The sequence below is a fragment of the Heterodontus francisci genome, chromosome 3, assembly GCF_036365525.1.
Source record: "Heterodontus francisci isolate sHetFra1 chromosome 3, sHetFra1.hap1, whole genome shotgun sequence".
Lineage (NCBI taxonomy): Eukaryota > Metazoa > Chordata > Chondrichthyes > Heterodontiformes > Heterodontidae > Heterodontus > Heterodontus francisci.
The window spans coordinates 9,310,081-9,331,738 of NC_090373.1; positions in this window are offsets into that span (position 1 = coordinate 9,310,081).

Sequence of the window (21,658 nt, forward strand, 5' to 3'; positions counted from 1 at the left end):
CTGGATTGTGGAGTGTTTCAGGAAGGTTTGATCATGCACACTTTGGTGGAACCGAATGCCGATCTTCAATCAGAGAAGCGAGGGATGTAAATTTCCCCAAGCAATTGCTGCAAGTGTTTGGTGCTCGCAGTCCTGCTCTCAGCTCCGCCTAAAGGAGGAGGGAGTGAAGGTAAGGCATTTTAGCCAGACACCTGAAGTTTATCTGGAACCACTCTCATCCACCTCATTCTAAGAACATTAAGCAGTAATCCTAGAAAGCGGGTGCAGGAAAATTGGCTTGGTTGGTTTTGGGGGTTGGTGGAGACAGACATAAAGGAGGAAGTATTCTAAATTAGCAAAATAAACATTTTTCCTTTGTGTTTTTACTGTTTATCTGGTTCGTGTCCTTTCCCCATTTGCCAGTTTTACCTTGCTGCTGTCATTCTCTGCCTCTCCTGTTCTCTCTCACTGCTAAACAATTCTGAGATTCCTCAGACAAAAAAAATCACGGACTACATTTAAGCTGTGCTATTGTCGGCAGCAAATACTGCACAACCGACAGAATAAACTTGCTGTGTGTTTAGACGATTATACTCGCGCTACTAAAGTGATCAAACATGTTGGAACGGTTCCATTAGCTTGCAGATGTGCTCCATTCGTTCAGTTTGAGTAATTTACTGTGGGGCAGACAGATCTGGATTGTAATAGTGCACAAGGATAACAATCCACTTTCCCCATTTCTATTTGAGTTACTGGTTGTTATTTTCCTCTTTCTATTCGTTTTTGGCTTTTGCTTCTTCCCAATGCTTTGTTTCACCCGCCCTCCCCATCCTTCTGATGTGGGTGCATGTGAGAGGAGGGTGTTCCAGGACACGTCTCAGCCGCAGGATACCTGCATGCTGCAAACTGAAGGGATGCCACATACTATGAGGGCACCTGTGCTAGTTTTAAAATGGAGAATAAGCAGCCAGCGCTTGGAATCTAGCTCCACATCATTCAGGCGAATTTGTTTCAATGAACAGGTCTTTCCCAGTATGGTTTGGCCAGCAAAATATGTGAACAGTACTATCAGATACCAATTGCGTAAAAATAAGTAAATCGTAGATTCATTTATATTTTCTCTCTGACGCGTGTTTCCTGGCTGGAATGAAAAATGACAATGCACATTACAGAGTTGTATAACAAACACAAAAAGTGCTGGAAATACTCAGCAGGTCTGGCAGCATCTGTGGAGAGAGAAGCAAAGTTAAAGTTTCAGGTCTGTGACCTTTCATCAGAACTTCAGACCTGAAACATTAACTTTACTTCTCCCTCCACAGATACTGACAGCCATGCTGAGTATTTCCAGCGCTCTTTGTTTTTGTTTCAAATTTCCAGCATCTGCAGTATTTTGCTTTTATAACAGATTTGTATAACTTTTGTTACGACCTCAGTAGAGACTGTTAAATTGAAGACAAGAGATATAAACTTCTCAGGGACCAATTAAAGAACCACACAAAAATATTTCACATTTTCAGACATTTACTATTGTTATGATCCTTTTAGGGACTGTTAACATTTAAAAAGAGAAAGTCAAATACGTAGTTATTACTCAAAGAATTATGCTGCAAGATTTCACGTTTTAGGCAAAAAATTGCACTGTGCAAGAGATAAACCAACACATATTTAAAACTTAAAATCCGAACAGAACATGAAGACGACTACTTTAAACTCTAAATCTCAAAAGAACACTCCTATTTGATTGTTACTTCCACACCAGGAGTTCCCCTATAAGTTACAGGATCTTGGCAGTTTGTTCACTTTTCCTGGGACCAATCCAAAGTGTATCACAGCTTTTAGAAATTTACTTCAATTTTGCTTTGTTTCTCAGTTGCCTTCTGAGATATGAGATCTCCTGGGGATTCTCCCTCTAGCTTTGGCTAGACAAATCCTCTAGTTCCCTTCTAACACCTCCCAAATCTGGATTTCCCAACTTGAGCATGGGTCTGCCTTAAAACAGAAATAACCCTGTTTCCTGATGGCCTCTTTGCTACTGAGCCCTGCTGCTTTCAAAGCCAACAGCTTTCTAAAAGCCAGCTGCTGGTCTGTCAGGAAGCACACAGATCAAAACACCAACAGGAACACCCTGCATCATCTATGTCCCTGCAATGTGGTGTTATGTGGGATTGCCCAGGTAGCAATTTTAAACTAATTAGTTCTAAATCAAAATCTTTTCTTTGTTCTGGGAAATCATATGAATAATTTAAAACCCTGATGGAGGCAGCTGCAGGCACACCATTTCCATCATGAAGTTCAGAGAGGTTCCCATTGTTTAAGGGTCTTCACACTTCCCATTATAACCTTCCTAAACAAATATGATCACCCTTTGATTTGTAACCATCCTAGGTTTTTTTTGCCAGTTTTGCAAGCCAGGAGTTTTCATTTGTCTTACATTAAAAACAATCAATTCCCAAATTAAAAGTTATCTCGAGAAAATTTGTACAAAACATGAACAAGGTGATTGTAATGCTCCCTCCCTCTCTCTCTCCCTATTTGGGCTGTGCAGCTGACTGATGGTCTTCGTTTCTCCCTTTCAGCCTCCAGACCTAGGAAAGCCTCTCGAATTTATCCAGATCAAAAGTCAATTGTTGTTTGCCTTCGACAATTCTCAGAGACCATAACAAAATCACTCAGGCCTTCCTTTCTTTCCAGGTGTTAAAAATGTAAATCTGATCTGCATTTTCGAGCCCCTGGCTCCCTGTTCACAATCTATGAGTCTGAGAGAGCAAAACCCATTGTCCTTTAGGCATTACAACCTTGCACCCTGCTTTCAAAAGGTCAGGATTCCTTGTTCTCTTTTGGGTCAAAATCCTGGAACTCCCTTCCTACACCTCAAGGACTGCAGAGGTTCAAGAAGGTAGCTCACCACCACCTTCTTAAGGGCAATTAGGGATGGGTTACTAAAGATTATCTGATTAACCAGTGCCTGTGGGTCTTGTTGAGCGGTATGTTCAAAGCAACCGCATGATCAGTCAGTCAACGTGTCAGTCATTAGTCTGTTAATGGATGATGATATTTGTGACATGTTGATATTAGTTGGTACAGAGTACTCAGCATTGACATTGTATGTGAATAACTGATAGTTACTGTAGGTGGGCCCTTGTTACATGCTAGGTGGTGTTTCATAGTTTGACAACATTAAAGAGTTGAAATTTGTCTATAAGGTAACCATTCTACTCTGCAATAGCTGTTGTTGATGGCTTTCAGACAGTGTTAGCAAAACTGGTGCCTTATTTCTGCTACAGGTGATCAGCTGCATCTTCTGGTGTTAAGCTCAACATCTCAGCTTAGTAGTTGGTTGCTGTGTGAATACAAATGATGCATGAATACAGATAATGGATGAATGCACCGAAATCTACCATTGTAGTGTTTTGGGTTTTGCCCGAGCAGAATACCATTTGTTTGTAATGTTTTTAATGATGTTAAACAAGTTAGGGGAGGTGACGGCATAGTGGCATTGTCACTGGACTAATAACCCAGAGACCCAGGGTATTGCTTTGGTTACATGGGTTTGAATCCCACCACAGCAGAAGGAAGAATTTGAATTCAATTAATAAATCTAGAATTAAAAGCTAGTCTAATGATGGCCAGGAAACCATTGTTGATTATTGTTAAAAACCCATCTGGTTCACTAATGTCCTTTAGAGAAGGAAATCTGCCATCCTTACTTGGTCTGGCCTACATGTGACAGCAGACCCACAGCAATGTGGCTGATTCTTAAATGCCCTAGCAGAGCAAATATAGACCTGTTAAGGCACAAGCGAATAATGAATGGCTGGATTGCATCTATTTTAATGTAAGAAATCTTATAAGTAAGGCAGATAAATTGGGGGCATTGATTAACACATGGGAATATTGTATTATTGCTATCACAGAGACATGGTTGAGGCAAGGGAAGGACTGGCAGCTCAATATTCCAGGGTATAGCATTTTCAGGCATGACAGGGGGGAGGGGGGTGGTGGGGGAGGTGTAAAAGAGGAGGTGGCATTGCACTGTTATCAAGGAGTCAATTACTGCAGTAAGGAGGGATGATATCTTAGAAGGTTCCTCAAATGAGGCCATTTGGGTAGAACTTAAAAACAAAAAGGGGGCAATCATTTGGCTGGGAGTTTACTACAGGCCTCCAAACAGTCAGGAAGAGACAGAGGAGCAGATATGTAGGCAAATCTCAGAGAGATGTAAAAATAATAGAATTATAATACAGGATTTCAACCTTCCCTATATTAGAGGGGATAGGATTAGTGCAAAAGGGGGCAGAATTCTTAAAGTGCATCCACGAGAGCTTTTTCAGCCAGTACATAGAAAATCCTCCAAGAGAAGAGGCTGCACTGGACCGAATCCTCGGGATTGAAGCTGGTCAAGTGGTACAAGAGTCAGTGGGGGAGCATTTCGGGATAGTGACTCTGTAAGATTGAAGGTAGTTATGGAAAAGGACAAAGATGGACCGGAAATAAAGGTACTGAATTGGGGGAAGGCTGATTTCAATATGATAAAACAGGATCTGGCCAAAGTGGACTGGGAGCAGCTACTTGTAGGAAAGTCTCCATCAGTCCAGTGGGAGTCATTCAAAAAGGAAATAGTGTGAGTTCACAGCCAACATGTTCCCAGAAAGGTGAAGGGTAGGACCAACAAGTCCAGGGAACCCTGGATGTCAAGGGATGTAGAGGATTGGATAAGGAAAAAAAGGAGGCTTCTGGCAGATTCAGAGGGCTGAAAACAGTGGAGGCCCTAGAGGAATACAGAAAGTGTAGGGGGGGTATTTAAAAAAGTAATTAGGAGAGCAAAGAGGAGGCATGAAAAAACACTGTCGGGCAAGATAAAGGAAAATCCTAAGGCATTTTATAAGTATATTCAGGGCAAGAGGATAAGCAGGGAAAGAGTAGGGCCCATTGGGGAACAAAGTGGCAATCTGTGTGTGGATCCGGAGGATGTTGGTGAGGTTTGAAATGATTACTTTTCATCTGTGTCCACTTTGGAGAAGGACGAAGTAGGTGTATAGATCAGAGAGGGGGATTGTGATATACTTGAACAAATTAGCATTGAAAGGGAGGAGGTATTAGCAGTTTTGGCAGGCCTAAAAGTGGATAAATTCCCAGGCCCAGATGAGATGTATCCCAGGCTGTTATGTGAGGCAGGGAGGAGGTTGCAGGGGCTTTGACACAAATTTTCAAATCCTCTCTAGCCACAGGAGATGTGCCAGAGGACTGGAGGACAGCAAATGTGGTGCCATTATTCAAGAAGGGTAGTAGGGATAAACCAGGTAATTACAGACCAGTGAGTCTTACATCAGTGGTAGGGAATCTATTGGAAAAAATTCTGAGGGACAGGATTAATCGCCACTTGGAGAGGTAGGGATTCATCAGGGTTAGTCAGCATGGATTTGTCAGGGGGAGATCATGTCTAACAAAATTGACTGATTTTTTTGAGGAGGTGACCAGATGTGTCGATGAGGGTAAAGCAGCTGATGTAGTCGACATGGACTTCAGTAAGGCTTTTGATAAGGTCTTGCATGGGAGATTGGTTGAGAAAGTAAGAGCCCAGGGGATCCAGAGAAATTTGGCAAATCGGATCCAAAATTGGCTTAGTGGCAGGAGGCAGAGGGTGATGGTCAAGGGTTGTTTTTGTGATTGGAAGCCTGTGACCTGTGGTGTACTGCAGGGATCAGTGCTGGGACCCTTGCTGTTTGTAGTGTACATTAATGATTCAGATGTAAATATAGGAGGCATGATCAGTAATTTTGCAGATGACACAAAAATTGGTGGTGTCGTAAATAGTGAACAAAGAACAAAGAACAAAGAAAATTACAGCACAGGAACAGACCCTCCGGCCCTCCAAGCCTGCGCCGATCCAGATCCTCTATCTAAACCTGTCGCCTATTTTCTAAGGGTCTGTATCTCTTTGCTTCCTGCCCATTCATGTATCTGTCTCGATACATCTTAAAAGACGCTATCGTGCCCGCGTCTACCACCTCCGCTGGCAACGCGTTCCAGGCACCCACCACCCTCTGCGTAAAGAACTTTCCATGCATATCCCCCCTAAACTTTTCCCCTCTCACTTTGAACTCGTGACCCCTAGTAATTGAATCCCCCACTCTGGGAAAAAGCTTTTTGCTATCCACCCTGTCTATACCTCTCATGATTTTGTACACCTCAATCAGGTCCCCCCTCAACCTCCGTCTTTCTAATGAAAATAATCCTAATGTACTCAACCTCTCTTCATTGCTAGCGCCCTCCATACCAGGCAACATCCTGGTGAACCTCCTCTGCACCCTCTCCAAAGCCTCTACATCCTTTTGGTAATGTGGCGACCAGAACTGTACGCAGTATTCCAAATGTGGCCGAACCAAAATCTTATACAACTGTAACATGACCTGCCAACCCTTGTAGTCAATACCCCGTCCGATGAAGGAAAGCATGCCGTATGCCTTCTTGACCACTCTATTGACCTGCGTTGCCACCTTCAGGGAACAATGGACCTGAACACCCAAATCTCTCTGTACATCCAAATCTCTCTGGACATCAATTTTCCCCAGGACTTTTCCATTTACTGTATAATTCACTCTTGAATTAGATCTTCCAAAATGCATCACCTCGCATTTGCCCTGATTGAACTCCATCTGCCATTTCTCTGCCCAACTCTCCAATCTATCTATATTCTGCTGTATTCTCTAACAGTCCCCTTCACTATCTGCTACTCCACCAATCTTAGTGTCATCTGCAAACTTGCTAATCAGACCACCTATACTTTCCTCCAAATCATTTATGTATATCACAAACAACAGTGGTCCCAGCACGGATCCCTGTGGAACACCACTGGTCACACGTCTCCATTTTGAGAAACTCCCTTCCACTGCTACTCTCTGTCTCCTGTTGCCCAGCCAGTTCTTTATCCATCTAGCTAGTACATCCTGGACCCCATGCGACTTCACTTTCTCCATCAGCCTACCATGGGGAACCTTATCAAACGCCTTACTGAAGTCCATGTATATGACATATACAGCCCTTCCCTCATCAATCAACTTTGTCACTTCCTCAAAGAATTTAGTGAGGAGCAAAGGCTTAGATTAGAGGACAATATACATGTGCTGGTAAGATGGGCAGAGCAGTGGCAAATGGAATTTAATCCTGAGAAGTGTGAGGTGATGCATTTTGGGAGGACTAACAAGGTAAGGGAATATACAATGGATGGTCAGACCCTAGGAAGTACAAAGAGTCAGAGTGACCTTGGTGTGCTTGTCCACAAATTACTGAAGGCAGCAGCACAGGTAGATAAGGTGGTTAGGAAGGCATATGGGATACTTGCCTTTATTAGCCGAGGCATAGAATATAAGAGCAGGGAGGTTATGATGGAGCTGTATAAAATGCTAGTTAGGCCACATACTGTATACAGTTTGGGCTATTGTCCTGACAACATTTCAGCAATAGTACTGATAACCTGTGCTCTGGAACATGCTGCGCCCCTAGCCAATCTGTTCCAGTCCAGCTGAAACACCCAGCAATGTGGAAAATTGTCCTGTACACAAAAAGCAGGACAAGTCCAACCCGGCCAATTACTGCCCCATCAATCAAACTCTTGATCATCAGTAAAGTGATGGAAGGTGTCATTGACAGTGCTATCAAGCGGCACTTGCTTTGCAATAACCTGCTCAGTGATGTTCAGTTTGGGTTCTGCCAGGGCCACACAGCTCCTGACCTCATTACAGCCAAAGTTCAAACATGGACAAAAGAGCGGAACTCAAGACATGAGGTGAGAGTGACTGCCCTTGACATCAAGGCAGCATATCACCGAGTGTGCAAAGGAAGATGGTTGTGGTTGTTGGAGATCAATCATCTCAGTTACAGGACATCACGGCAGGAATTCCTCAGGGTAGTGTCCTGGGCCCAAACATCTTCAGCTGCTTCATCAATGACCTTCCTTCAATCATAAGGTCAGAAGTGAGTATGTTTGCTGACAATTGCACAATGCCCAGCACCATATGCGACTCCTCAGAAACTGAAGCAGTCCGTGTAGAAATACAGTAAGACCTGGACAATATCCAGGCTTGGGCTGATAAGTGGCAAGTAACATTTGCGCCAGGCAATGACTATCTCAAACAAGAGAGAATCTAACCATGTCTCCTTGACATTGAATGGCATTATGATCGCTGAATCCCACACTATCAACATCCTGGGGGTTACCATTGACCAGAAACTGAACTGGAGTAGCCATATAAACACCGTGGCTATAAGAGCAGGTCAGAGGCTAGGAATCCTGCGGCGAGTAACTCACCTCCTGACTCCCTGTCCACCATCTGCAAGGCACAAGTGAGGAATGTGATGGAATACTCTCCACTTGCTTGGATGGGTGCAGCTCCAAAAACACTCAAGAAGCGCGACACCATCCAGGACAAAGCAGCCCACTTGCTTGGCACACCCCCACAAACATTCACTCCCTCCACCACCGATGCACAGTAGCAGCAGTGTCTACCATCTACAAGATGTACAGCAGCATCTCACCAAGACAGCACCTCCCAAACCCGCGACCTCTACCACCTAGAAGGACAAGGGCAGCAGATGCATGGGAACACCACCACCTGCAAGTTCCCCTCCAAGCCACACACCATCCTGACTTGGAACTATATCACCGTTCCTTCACTGTCACTGGATCAAAATCTTGGAACTCCCTTCCAAACAGCATTGTGGATGCATCTATCCCACATGGACTGCAGCAGTTCAAGAAGGCAGCTCACCACCACCTTCTCAAGGGCAATTAAGGATGGGTAAGAAATGCTGGCCTTGCTACTGATGCCCACATCCCATGAACGAATGAATAATAAAAACATTTGTCACTCTATGTTAGCCAACAGACACAAAACTTGTAGTCGTAGTTTGGAAGGTTAAGGGCTCATTGTGTACAATGTCAAGCATCTTGTGCCATTGCGGTGACATGGCCAGACATCAACTCATTTAACAGAACGTATTTAAACAGTGCACCAGATCAGTCTATTTACTCAGTCAATGTAAAAAGAATCTGTATGAACTACAGTAAATGGAGCTCATGACTAAACTACAGCAATGTCTCCCATTTTTTGATGAAAGGTCACTGACCTGAAACGTTAACTCTGCTTCTCTCTCCACAGATGCTGCCTGACCTGCTGAATATTTCCAGCATTTTCTGTTTTTATTTCAGATTTCCACCATCCGCAGTATTTTGCTTTTATAAATTCATTCAATGTGTTCAGCAAGGGGCTTCGTTGACACAGACATTTGATTGCATTTTGTCGGAATGGAAGGAAGAAGCACTCAAATGTAAGCAATAATAACTGAAAATGCTGGAAATCCTCATCAGTTCTGGCAACATCTGTGGAGAAAGAAACAAGAGTTAATGTTTCGGTTCTGTGACCTATCGTCAGAACACCAAATGTCTGTGTTCGCTTTGATTAATGACTCAGAAACCAACACCTACCTCATGATTTAAGGGAATAACTTTCTCTCTCTCTCACACTAAGACACAGAATGATCGAGTAAAACCATGCAGTGTATGCCCAAAACAACAGGCAGAATTAGCTTGGGATTGGCTTGTTGTAAAGTGAGCCCTCTAGCCTTTCAGTAGAATTTGATCTTTGTTATTTTCATGGAATGAGGAGTGATAGGAAATGAATCGGTCTCATTGTGAAGAATGTATTCTGCTGTATTTTATGAGGAATAAATCATAGGTTTGAAATCATGCCTCTTCTCACGAAAGTGATTTTTGCTTCACTGCCATAACAATGCAAGAAAGCATCTGCAAGATTGTTCAGTAAGATTTCTAGTCTCTATATAATGATACCAGTATTCTCCAGCCAGACTGGAGTGATTGTATAAATCTCCCGTCAATCACACATGGTGATTGCACTGCTGGAAGTGACTGGTAGTGAGTTTACATACATCATTTGTATTATGTAACTCTCCTCCACTCACTGCATTCTGCTGCAGAAATAATCCTGCTTTTAGTGGGAGACAGTGCTGTAATTTTAATCATGATCTCTGTTTGCTGTAGTTCAGAGAAACTCTTTTTTACCTTGACTCTGTTTGCTGAGTAAATAGACTGTTTGATCTGGTGCACTGTCTAAGTGTCTGTTGGAGAAATTTTCTGAGCTTTGCTAATTATTACATAACTTTGTAGAAGCAGAAAAACAGGACACAGCTTGTAGCTAATCTAACCACAACCAACGGTCATAAATTGTAGACAGAGCAGCTAACCACAATCAGACATTACGGCCAGATATGGTGTCTGGAGTGGGCATTGAATTAAGGAACTAGCTTGTTTTTGTTGAAACTGATGTTTCGCTGACCTCGGACCCTGCATGGTGCACCGTTACGTAGGCAGTCTTGTGGGTGCTTATCTAATTGTGAACTGTTAGCTCTGCCTTTTTTATACTATATAAGTCCACGGCGATCTGTAGTTTTGGGAGTAGTGCTGGACCGCATTTAGGTAAGGTGTGCTCCCCCATGATATCATGCAATAAAGGGTTTGATTCTCAACGTCGGAGTCCGGAGAATTTGTTCAACAATTGGGCACAATCTGGATTTTCTTCAACAGTTTGGCGTAGTCGGCAGGATCCCTGAGTTCACGGGATCCAAAAGAACCTAGTGAAAAAAACTAATCGACAGGATCAGGGGTAAGTCAACTTTTCTGCGACCCTGATATCCCAATCACCCAGCCTGAGCCGGAATTAAGAGGACAACTGCGTCCCACGTGAAGGCCAGGAATTAAGTGGGCGAAGGAAACAAAGGGGTCAAGGAAGAATTGGCTGAAACCTGATCAGAAAAGATCTAAAATTCCGCGAAGGGAAGTTGAAAAGAAGGGAGGCGGAGGGGATTATTGACAGGAGTTATAGGGAGGCAGTCACACCTCAGGTAAAAGAAGTAGGTAGATGGGTTACCGTCAGGGGAAGGAAAGGGAACCAGCAGGCAGAGCAGGGATCCCCTGTGGCCGTTTCCCTCAACAACAGGTATACCGTTTTGGATACTGTTGGGGGGGACGACTTACCAGGGGTAAGCAATGGGGTGCAGGTCTCTGGCACAGAGTCTGTCCCTGTTGTTCAGAAGGGAAAAGGGAAGAGGAGCAGAGCATTAGTCATTGGGGACTCCATAGTTAGGGGAACAGATAGGAGGTTCTGTGGGAACGAGAGAGACTCACGGTTGGTGTGTTGCCTCCCAGGTGCCAGGGTACGTGATGTCTCCGATCGTGTTTTTGGGATCCTTAAGGGGGAGGGGGAGCACCCCCAAGTCGTGGTCCACATAGGCACCAACGACATAGGTAGGAAGAGAGATGGGGATTTAAGGCAGAAATTCAGGGAGCTAGGGTGGAAGCTTAGAGCGAGAACAACCAGAGTTGTTATCTCCGGGTTGTTGCCTGTGCCACGTGCTAGCGAAGAGAGGAATAGGGAGAGAGAGGAGTTGAACACGTGGCTGCAGGGATGGTGTAGGAGGGAGGGTTTTGGTTTCCTGGATAATTGGGGCTCTTTCTGGGGTAGGTGGGACCTCTACAAACAGGATGGTCTTCACCTGAACCAGAGGGGTACCAATATCCTGGGGGGGAGATTTGTTAGTGCTCTTCGGGGGGGTTTAAACTAAATCAGCAGGGGAATGGGAACCTAAATTGTAGTTCCAGTGTACAGGCTGTTGAGAGTAGTGAGGTAGGGGATAAGGTTACAGGGACGCAAGAGGGCACTGGCAAGCAAGAACTTGGTTTAAAGTGTGTCTACTTCAACGCCAGGAGCATCCGGAATAAGGTGGGTGAGCTTGCAGCATGGGTTGGTACCTGGGATCCTGATGTTGTGGCCATTTCGGAGACATGGGTAGAGCAGGGGCAGGAATGGATGTTGCAGGTTCCGGGATTTAGATGTTTCAGAAAGAACAGAGAAGAGGGTAAAAGAGGGGGGGGTGTGGCATTGTTAATCAAGGAGAGTATTACAGCAGCAGAAAGGACGTTTGAGGACTCGTCTACTGAGGTAGTATGGGCCGAGGTTAGAAACAGGAGAGGAGAGGTCACCCTGTTGGGAGTTTTCTATAGACCTCCGAATAGTTCCAGAGATGTAGAGGAAAGGATAGCGAAGATGATTCTCGACAGGAGCGAGAGTAACAGGGTAGTGGTTATGGGGGACTTTAACTTTCCAAATATTGACTGGAAATACTATAGTTCGAGTACTTTAGATGGGTCTGTTTTTGTCCAGTGTGTGCAGGAGGGTTTTCTGACACAGTATGTGGACAGGCCAACCAGGGGCGATGCCACATTGGATTTGGTACTGGGTAATGAACCCGGCCAGGTGTTCGATTTAGATGTAGGTGAGCACTTTGGCGATAGTGATCACAATTCGGTTAGGTTTACCTTAGCGATGGGCAGGGACAGGTATATACCGCAGGGCAAGAATTATAGCTGGGGGAAAGGAAATTATGACGCGATTAGGCAAGATTTAGGATGTGTAGGATGGGGAAGGAAACTGCAGGGGATGGGCACAAACGAAATGTGGAGCTTATTCAAGGAGCAGCTAATGCGTGTCCTTGATAAGTATGTACCTGTCAGGCAGGGAGGAAGTTGTCGAGCGAGGGAGCCGTGGTTTACTCAAGAAGTTGAAGCGCTTGTCAAGAGGAAGAGGGCGGCTTATGTTAGGATGAGACGTGAAGGCTCAGTTAGGGCGCTTGAGAGTTACAAGCTAGCCAGGAAGGATCTAAAGGGAGGGCTAAGAAGAGCAAGGAGAGGACACGAGAAGTCATTGGCGGATAGGATCAAAGAAAACCCTAAGGCTTTCTATAGGTATATCAGGAATAAACGAATGATAAGAGTTAGAACAGGGCCAATCAAGGATAGTAGTGGAAAGTTGTGTGCGGAATCAGAGGAGATAGGGGAAGCGTTAAATGAATATTTTTCGTCAGTATTTACAGTAGAGAAAGAAAATGTTGTCGAGGAGAATACTGAGATACAGACTACTAGGCTAGATGGGATTGAGGTTCACAAGGAGGAGGTGTTAGCAATTTTGGAAAGAGTGAAAATAGATAAGTCCCCTGGGCCAGATGGGATTTATCCTAGGATTCTCTGGGAAGCCAGGGAGGAGATTGCAGAGCCGTTGTTGTTGATCTTTAAGTCGTCATTGTCGACAGGAGTAGTGCCGGAGGACTGGAGGATAGCAAATGTTGTCCCCTTGTTCAAGAAGGGGAGTAGAGACAGCCCTGGTAATTATAGACCTGTGAGCCTTACTTCGGTTGTGGGTAAAATGTTGGAAAAGGTTATAAGAGACAGGATTTATAATCATCTTGAAAAGAATAAGTTCATTTGCGATAGTCAGCACGGTTTTGTGAAAGGTAGGTCGTGCCTCACAAACCTTATTGAGTTTTTCGAGAAGGTGACCAAACAGGTGGATGAGGGTAAAGCCGTGGATGTGGTGTATATGGATTTCAGTAAGGCGTTTGATAAGGTTCCCCACGGTAGGCTATTGCAGAAAATACGGAAGTATGGGGTTGAAGGTGATTTAGAGCTTTGGATCAGAAATTGGCTAGCTGAAAGAAGACAGAGGGTGGTGGTTGATGGCAAATGTTCATCCTGGAGTTTAGTTACTAGTGGTGTACCGCAAGGTTCTGTTTTGGGGCCACTGCTGTTTGTCATTTTTATAAACGACCTGGATGAGGGTGTAGAAGGGTGGGTTAGTAAATTTGCGGATGACACGAAGGTCGGTGGAGTTGTGGATAGTGTCGAAGGGTGTTGTAGGGTACAGAGGGACATAGATAGGCTGCAGAGCTGGGCTGAGAGATGGCAAATGGAGTTTAATGCGGAGAAGTGTGAGGTGATTCACTTTGGAAGGAGTAACAGCAATGCAGAGTACTGGGCTAATGGGAAGATTCTTGGTAGTGTAGATGAGCAGAGAGATCTTGGTATCCAGGTACATAAATCCCTGAAAGTTGCTACCCAGGTTAATAGGGCTGTTAAGAAGGCATATGGTGTGTTAGCCTTTATTAGTAGGGGGATCGAGTTTCAGAGCCACGGGGTCATGATGCAGCTGTACAAAACTCTGGTGAGGCCGTACCTGGAGTATTGCGTGCAGTTCTGGTCACCGCATTATGGGAAGGATGTGGAAGCTTTGGAAAGGGTGCAGAGGAGATTTACTAGGATGTTGCCTGGTATGGAAGGAAGGTCTTACGAGGAAAGGCTGAGGGACTTGGGGTTGTTTTCGTTAGAGAGAAGGAGGAGGAGAGGTGACTTAATAGAGACATACAAGATAATCAGAGGGTTAGATAGGATGGATAGTGAGAGTCTTTTTCCTCGGATGAGGATGGCAAACACGAGGGGACATAGCTTTAAGTTGAGGGGTGAAAGATATAGGACAGATGTCAGAGGTAGTTTCTTTACGCAGAGAGTAGTAGGGGCGTGGAACGCCCTGCCTGCAACAGTAGTAGACTCGCCAACTTTAAGGGCATTTAAGTGGTCATTGGATAGACATATGGATGAAAATGGAATAGTGTAGGTCAGATGATCGGCGCAACATCGAGGGCCGAAGGGCCTGTACTGCGCTGTAATATTCTAATTCTAATTCTAATAAGTAGAAAATCCAGTAAAATGTGACGAATTCGATGTTGTAGTAATACCAAATTCCGGGAATTTGGTGATCCTAATTTGAGTTTGCACGAGCTGTTCCTCCACCGGGTGGAGTAAAGAGGCTGTGGGACAAAAGGAATTAGGACAACCGTCTGGGACGGTGAACGACTGGGACTGTAACTAAACTACCAAATTGACCCGACAGGCACGTGATCGTTGCTCCTGAGTACACGAGCCGGAATCTGGCCCCAGAGAGAGAGGCTGTGGGATGGAGGGAGAACGAAAGAGCGTTGGCCTGAGAGACAGGGGTGTGCCGGTTAGCTGACCTTGAGAATTTAACATTAACTGCGCCTGTTCGTATCCTTGTGTCTATTTGTTTGTTGTGTCTTGTTTGTTTTCCTGTGTTTTAATGCTACTTGATTCATAGAAAAGAACTCGTAAATTTAGAAGGTTTTGAGAAAGTAGAAGTAAGAGTGGACTTAACGGCTTCCAAGAAGGAAGGTTTGCCCCCGGGGACAAGTAAACCATGTCCTCTGGAGAAAGGCGACCCACGTCCGTTTGCCCCCTTGAAGGAGACGCAGAAGCGCCACGGTAAATATGTGTTTTAACGATAGGTATGTTTTAGAGTAAAAACAAGTAACTGTGTCTTTGATTCGACTGTGAGAATGTCGGAAGCTTCCGCGAATGAATTGAATATCTGGGAAGAACAACTTGTATTCTGTAGAACTGACTGTTGTTAACTCTTTGTTGTCTGGCTTTAATGTTAAAAGCATGAGTCTATTAAGTTGTTTGGAATTGAATGAGTGTGAAAAGTGATTGTTGAGTGTGTTCATTTCGATTTAAGATTGTGCACCCAGGAATGGGATATAAAATTGAATTATATTTTAAGTTAAAGTTTTATTTTTAGTTGGTTTTGCAACTGTGAAAAGGCAATGAACAATTTTCTGAGGGATAAGCTTCAGCCTTGAAGGTCTGAAGATGTCTGGCAGAAATCTAATTTGGGGTTTGGAACATTGTTTTATTTTACAGTCTAAATTTGAAGACATGTTTTACTGACTGTTATATTGTTTTAAGGAAAAAAAAAGGATAGAAAAGGAGATATAGGAAAGATTCTGTCTGTTTAAAAAGATTAAAGTTTGTGTAAGGACCTAGTGTTAAATCTTTTGTTGTAAGAATGTTAAATAACTTTTTCTTTAGTTTTTGGTTTTATTACAGTCATTTGAAAAGGCGCCTGAAGAAAGAGCAAGAAAATGATGTAATTTACCTATCTTTTAAAATAAGCACGTGCTATTCTGTTCTGTGTGTAGTTAATAAGTATTATAAGTTAATAAGTCTGAATTGAATTAATACTGTTAAGGTTAATTGACCTGTTTAAGTTGAAGAACTGGAAATTTCATTTGCAACCACAATGTCGAGTTTTGGAGGAGTCTTAAGTTCCGGACAGAGGACTCACTCATATAACATCGGCAGTTTTGATTTTTAAATATTATTGCAGTGAATTGGAATTGGAATCATCTTTGTCGTAAAATCCTTGGATTAGGAACCTCTTACAAGAGATATTAAAAATTTGGAAACAATTGGCGTTTAATCTAAAATGCTGTCTTTCCTGATGGAGATGCTTTCCTTTGAAGTTGAAAAATGTTACACATGATTTTGTTATTTTTAAACCCTAAGGATACCAAAAGGATTGAAAAGGTTTAAAATAGATAGTTCTTTTCGATCAGAAAAGAAAGGTTTCGTAAAGTGACGTAGCTGAGAATGTTTTGCTCCGCCCCCTTGGAGACAAACAAAGAACTTAACCCGCTGCAGCTTTTTGCATTGCTGAGAGTCAAATTTATACATATTGGACATTGTTAAATTTTACATTTCTAATAGACAGATAGAATTGGACAAATTAACCCATTGGGCTCAGGGGCAGAGCCACAATGGATTCTTTTTAAGCAGGTGACGGCAGGTTCCAAGGCCACATGAGAACTGATGCCACAACAAGAGATCCAGCAGCTTTGAGAATTTAAAACTGAATTGCAGACATCAAATATCATAGCAACTTTATCAATGAGACAAAATGCTTGAGAAGGAAAGATAGTTGCAAGCATTTCTGTCCTTAACGTACAAAAAGTACAACCAAGTCTGGGCATAAGAAATTGGAATCAATAAACAAAATTTAATTGATATGAGCGGTTATTTTAAAGCACTAAAAGGGAAATTTATCTGATATTTAAGAGGACAACCAAAGTTTTAGAAAATAACAAATCAGTGGTTTACTGTGTTGGACATTAGCAATGGGTTCTGGTCCATACAGTTGGCACAAGAGTGTCAAAATAAATTTGCATTTACGTTCAAGGGACAACAGTACATCTGGACGTGTCTCTCCCAGGGATTTTATAATAATCCATCGATATTCCACCTTCCTTCAAGAAGGTTAGAGTGAAAGTTAAGCTGAAAATGGCACAGATAATGAAGGAAAAGGTTTCTTATTTGGGAATAATAATAACACAGGGAAAGCATGAGACAGAGCAAAAATGAGTGCAGACAATTCTCGAACTCCCCCTAGCGCGATATATTAAAACTCTAAAAAAAAAGGACAGTTCCTATTTCAGGTTGTGAGATTAAACAGTCAAGAAGCACCAACCCCACGGTTAACCCCACATCCGAATTACCGACGAGTAAGGTTACGACCCAGCAGCCACAAGTGACTGGTCTCCCTTGCCCAGTCTTGACTACAGGACTAGAAAATAATAAAACCTAATAAAATTGTATATGATAATGTAAAGCTTGAGTTGGTACCGGTAATATTGATTTTCTCAGATATCCAGCTACCTGACTGGTGCCCTGAGAAGACCCGAAATTGTACAAGGTATTACTGTAACAATTGTTGAGACAGGAATTTGGTAATGAGAAAATAATAAAGGGAAAGAGCCATAAATGCAGTTTAGTGAATGACGCAGCCACAGTCCTTAATACAGGAACTTCAATTGTCAATACTATAGATTTGGAAAATGTGGACCAGAAGGTTAGAACTCTCAGTCAGCTAGTAAAGGATATTTTTAAAAAAAGGGAAGAAAAGGCACAGAAGTGATGTAGCTAAAGTAGGACAGGATCTGTCAAAAACGGTGACAGGACTGGTGAGAGTACGGGAAGGTCATGCTCATACTATTAATGATATCATAGAAAAGGTAAAGGAGGTCCATGACATTTCAAATAATGAAAGTGTTTGTAGTACATGCGGTCCGTGGATGTTAGAACAAACGAAGGAAAATTGGAGGCAAATTGATGCAGGACAGGTACCAGTTTGGATCAATTACACCCAGTTGGAGGACTTAGCTAGTCACACAAATGATAAAATTATCAGGTGCCAACTCAGAAAACTTAAGGTATGGAAAGGTCAGGAATGTGTAAATACAGGATCTATGAGTATTTGAGTAGTGTTGGGAATACCTGTAATTCTGAGAGATAAGTTAGGGATACAATTACATGAAGTAGAAAATATAGGAGTGATAAGGGGAAAAGATTACATAAAATACAATGATATTTTACCATATGTTGTGGAAATTGGAAAAGAGGTAATTGGAACAACATTGTCCATTGTCTGAGTGTAGTCTGGAAAACCAGGTGATCATATGTCCTCGTCATATATATAAATTGGCAGAATCAAAATGTGGATTTAATGCCACTGTAAATTGCACCATGGAGACTAGGAAAGCATTGTCAGGACTAACCCATGTGGCCTATATGGGAAAGGGGAGATATTGCTTAACCACCACAGCGAAGGAATACCAGTATGGACATAAACGGACTTGTCCGGTGAGCAACAGTACATTTTGGTTCAACCCACAAATACCAACCCGAGTAGGGAAAATGGAGCTGGTACAGATCCATGAGCAAAAGACAGAAACGATAACTGTGACAGAAAGTATTAAGGAGGATTTGACAAATTACCTCCGAGAATATGAATATACTATTCAGCCATTGCCCACACGCTTGGGTAAAGAGAGATAGCAGCGAGAAGTCATTGCAAGCTGGAACAACAGTCGAAGATGCTACAAGATGAGATTGACAAGATAAATGATTCTACCTGGCAGGAGGACTTATGGAACTGGGGGTCAAATGTGCAGATACACGCCTGGTTTAGAATTATCTCCCATGTCCTGCCAGTGGTTTTGGGCATCATGGCGTCATATGTGACATACTTAATTTGGCAACTTAAGAAATTGATTAGGCAATGCAAGAGGATGTATGAACACAGGTTGGACAGCTACCCGAAAAGCAATTAGTGTTCGAGCTTGCTCTGTAAAAGGAGGGACAATTAGTTATGCCATAAAAGGGTAATTGGATAACCTTCTCATATGTACTTAAAGTGAGCAAATGAATGATCAATGTACTTTATGAAATTGTATTATGTTTGTACAATCGATAATGTAACAGTGATGTTTAGATGAATTTGTAATTGTACAAGTGTACCACCTTTTATGTTGTAAACAAGTGATTGAAGCTCCTGCAAAACTTATGCCTTTACAGAGTTCCCGCTGCCCCCTTGAGATATAAGCAGACAACGTATTGAGTGCGACCCCTCCGGGTGTTGAAGGATGTTTCTAGACAATAGAGACCATTAAAGGCACCTAGGTGGGATCAAGGGAAGGATTCTTAAAAGGGTTGTAGAAGAGTCAAGAGGGGACTGTGAGAACGGAATTTTACAATTTTAAGAACAGAGATTATGGGAACATTTAAGCTGAGATTAATCAATCATGTATTGCTAGCTTGGCCTTGCGGCTGGTACAGCGCGATGGTCGGAAAGATATTATGCTGCAATGACTACTTTAAATACCTCTCCCCTCCACATACGATGATATTGTGTTATCATGGTATGATAAAAGGAGGGATTGTTGGAGAAATTTTCTGAGCTTTGCTAATTATTACATAACTTTGTAGAAGCAGAAAAACAGGACACAGCTTGTAGCTAATCTAACCACAACCAACGGTCATAAATTGTAGACAGAGCAGCTAACCACAATCAGACATTACGGCCAGATATGGTGTCTGGAGTGGGCATTGAATTAAGGAACTAGCTTGTTATTGTTGAAACTGATGTTTCGCTGACCTCGGACCCTGCATGGTGCACCGTTACGTAGGCAGTCTTGTGGGTGCTTATCTAATTGTGAAACTGTTAGCTCTGCCTTTTTTATACTATATAAGTCCACGGCGATCTGTAGTTTTGGGAGTAGTGCTGGACCGCATTTAGGTAAGGTGTGCTCCCCCATGATATCATGCAATAAAGGGTTTGATTCTCAACGTCTGAGTCCGGAGAATTTGTTCAACAATTGGGCACAATCTGGATTTTCTTCAACAGTGTCCCACCTCCAACTCATTGGCTGACAGTGGTGTTCGCAGATACTTTGAGATTTAGTTTAGTTTAGTTTAGAGATACAGCACTGAAACAGGCCCTTCAGCCCACCAAGTCTGTGCTGACCATCAACCACCCACCTATACTAATCCTACACTAATTCCATATACCTACCACATCCCCACCTGTCCCTATATTTCCCTACCACCTACCTATACTAGGGACAATTTATAATGGCCAATTTACCTATCAACCCGCAAGTCTTTGGCATGTGGGAGGAAACCCGGAGGAAACCCACGCAGACACAGGGAGAACTTGCAAACTCCACACAGGCAGTACCCAGAATTGAACCCGGGTCGCTGGAGCTGTGAGGCTGCGGTGCTAACCACTGCACCACTGTGCCACCCTATGTTATTTCTATGTTATCATCTCCAGGTTCAGACTATCACTGAACTGACAGGAAAAGGTGCACTGTGGATCATAGCGACGCTGAACCTGAGGTAATATCGGGTGCAAAACCCACAAAATTGTAACATTACCACAGTGTTGACAGCATGACAAATTTGAATCTTGCCTCCAGGTTAACTTTTCTATTCCACCATAGCTCCGGTTGGAGGCTCTTCACAAGGGTTAGCGACACAGTGTGAATCATTCCAACTGTAAACTGACTGTTCATCCGTTATGTCAATCTTCGCTAAACTTTGCAAGTCAGCTTGCCGAATAGGTAGCTGTTGTTACACTATGTAAATCAGAACACATTACATTAAACCAGCAGATCCCTCAGGTGAATACAGATGATGGATGAACAAACTTACAATTACCAACATTTCAAAGGTTATTTTTTTACCAGCCGCCTGAGTAGTTTCATGTACTGCATTATAATTTTGTTTGCATTGCTTTATATTTTTACTGGCGTGGTTAAAAGCTATTTTTCCCATGATATTAAATGTCCACTGCAGGTTGATAATAAAAATAATTAGTTAGTTGCATTGCACCATAAAGCTTTGATTGGAGACATTAAACATCCCCAATAAAGTGCACTCCTCGGCATCACAGCATGTGTTTAATTTATGAACAGATGTAACAGGGGACCGTTTTCATGAACAGGCACAGTGTACCTTTTCTTGTTTGTTTACAGTATAATGATGTAAACTGTATCAAGGCCCATTACATACACCTACAACCGACTTTAAAATCTGTATTTTTGTAAACTGAGCTAAATTAAGGCAGCACTTGTTTTTCTATTTGTTTTATCTTGAAGGTAGGTTGCGACTGGTGCATTTTGGACTTGAGGATGGAGCTGGGTTTCCAATCAGATTTGGGTATGTTTTGTTAAATATTATGTGCTGCAAGCAAATCTCAGTCAGCAATATAGTTCAAGGCACATCTCACTGTGGATACCCTGCAGCTGTATTTTCTTTTAATTATTCGTGTCATTTTCAAATTTATGCAAATACAGGGACAGTTAGAGAAGTTGTTTGCTGCATTATTTTCTAGTGGTGTTGCATGTCTGTACATAATATTACAGAGACATATGGGGCCAGATTTTCAAAGAGCCATGGGGTCAGGACCGGGTGCAGATGCAATTTGAAAATCGCAGTGCCGGAGGTTGTCTCTAGAATCTGACACCTTCGGGCATGTTGGCCATTTTCAATGTGAGGATGGGGGGAGGGAATAGAGAAGCTGCTCAATTCCAACTAATGGCCCAATAAGCTCATGGAGGAGCTCGGTAAGGAGCCGGGGATCGG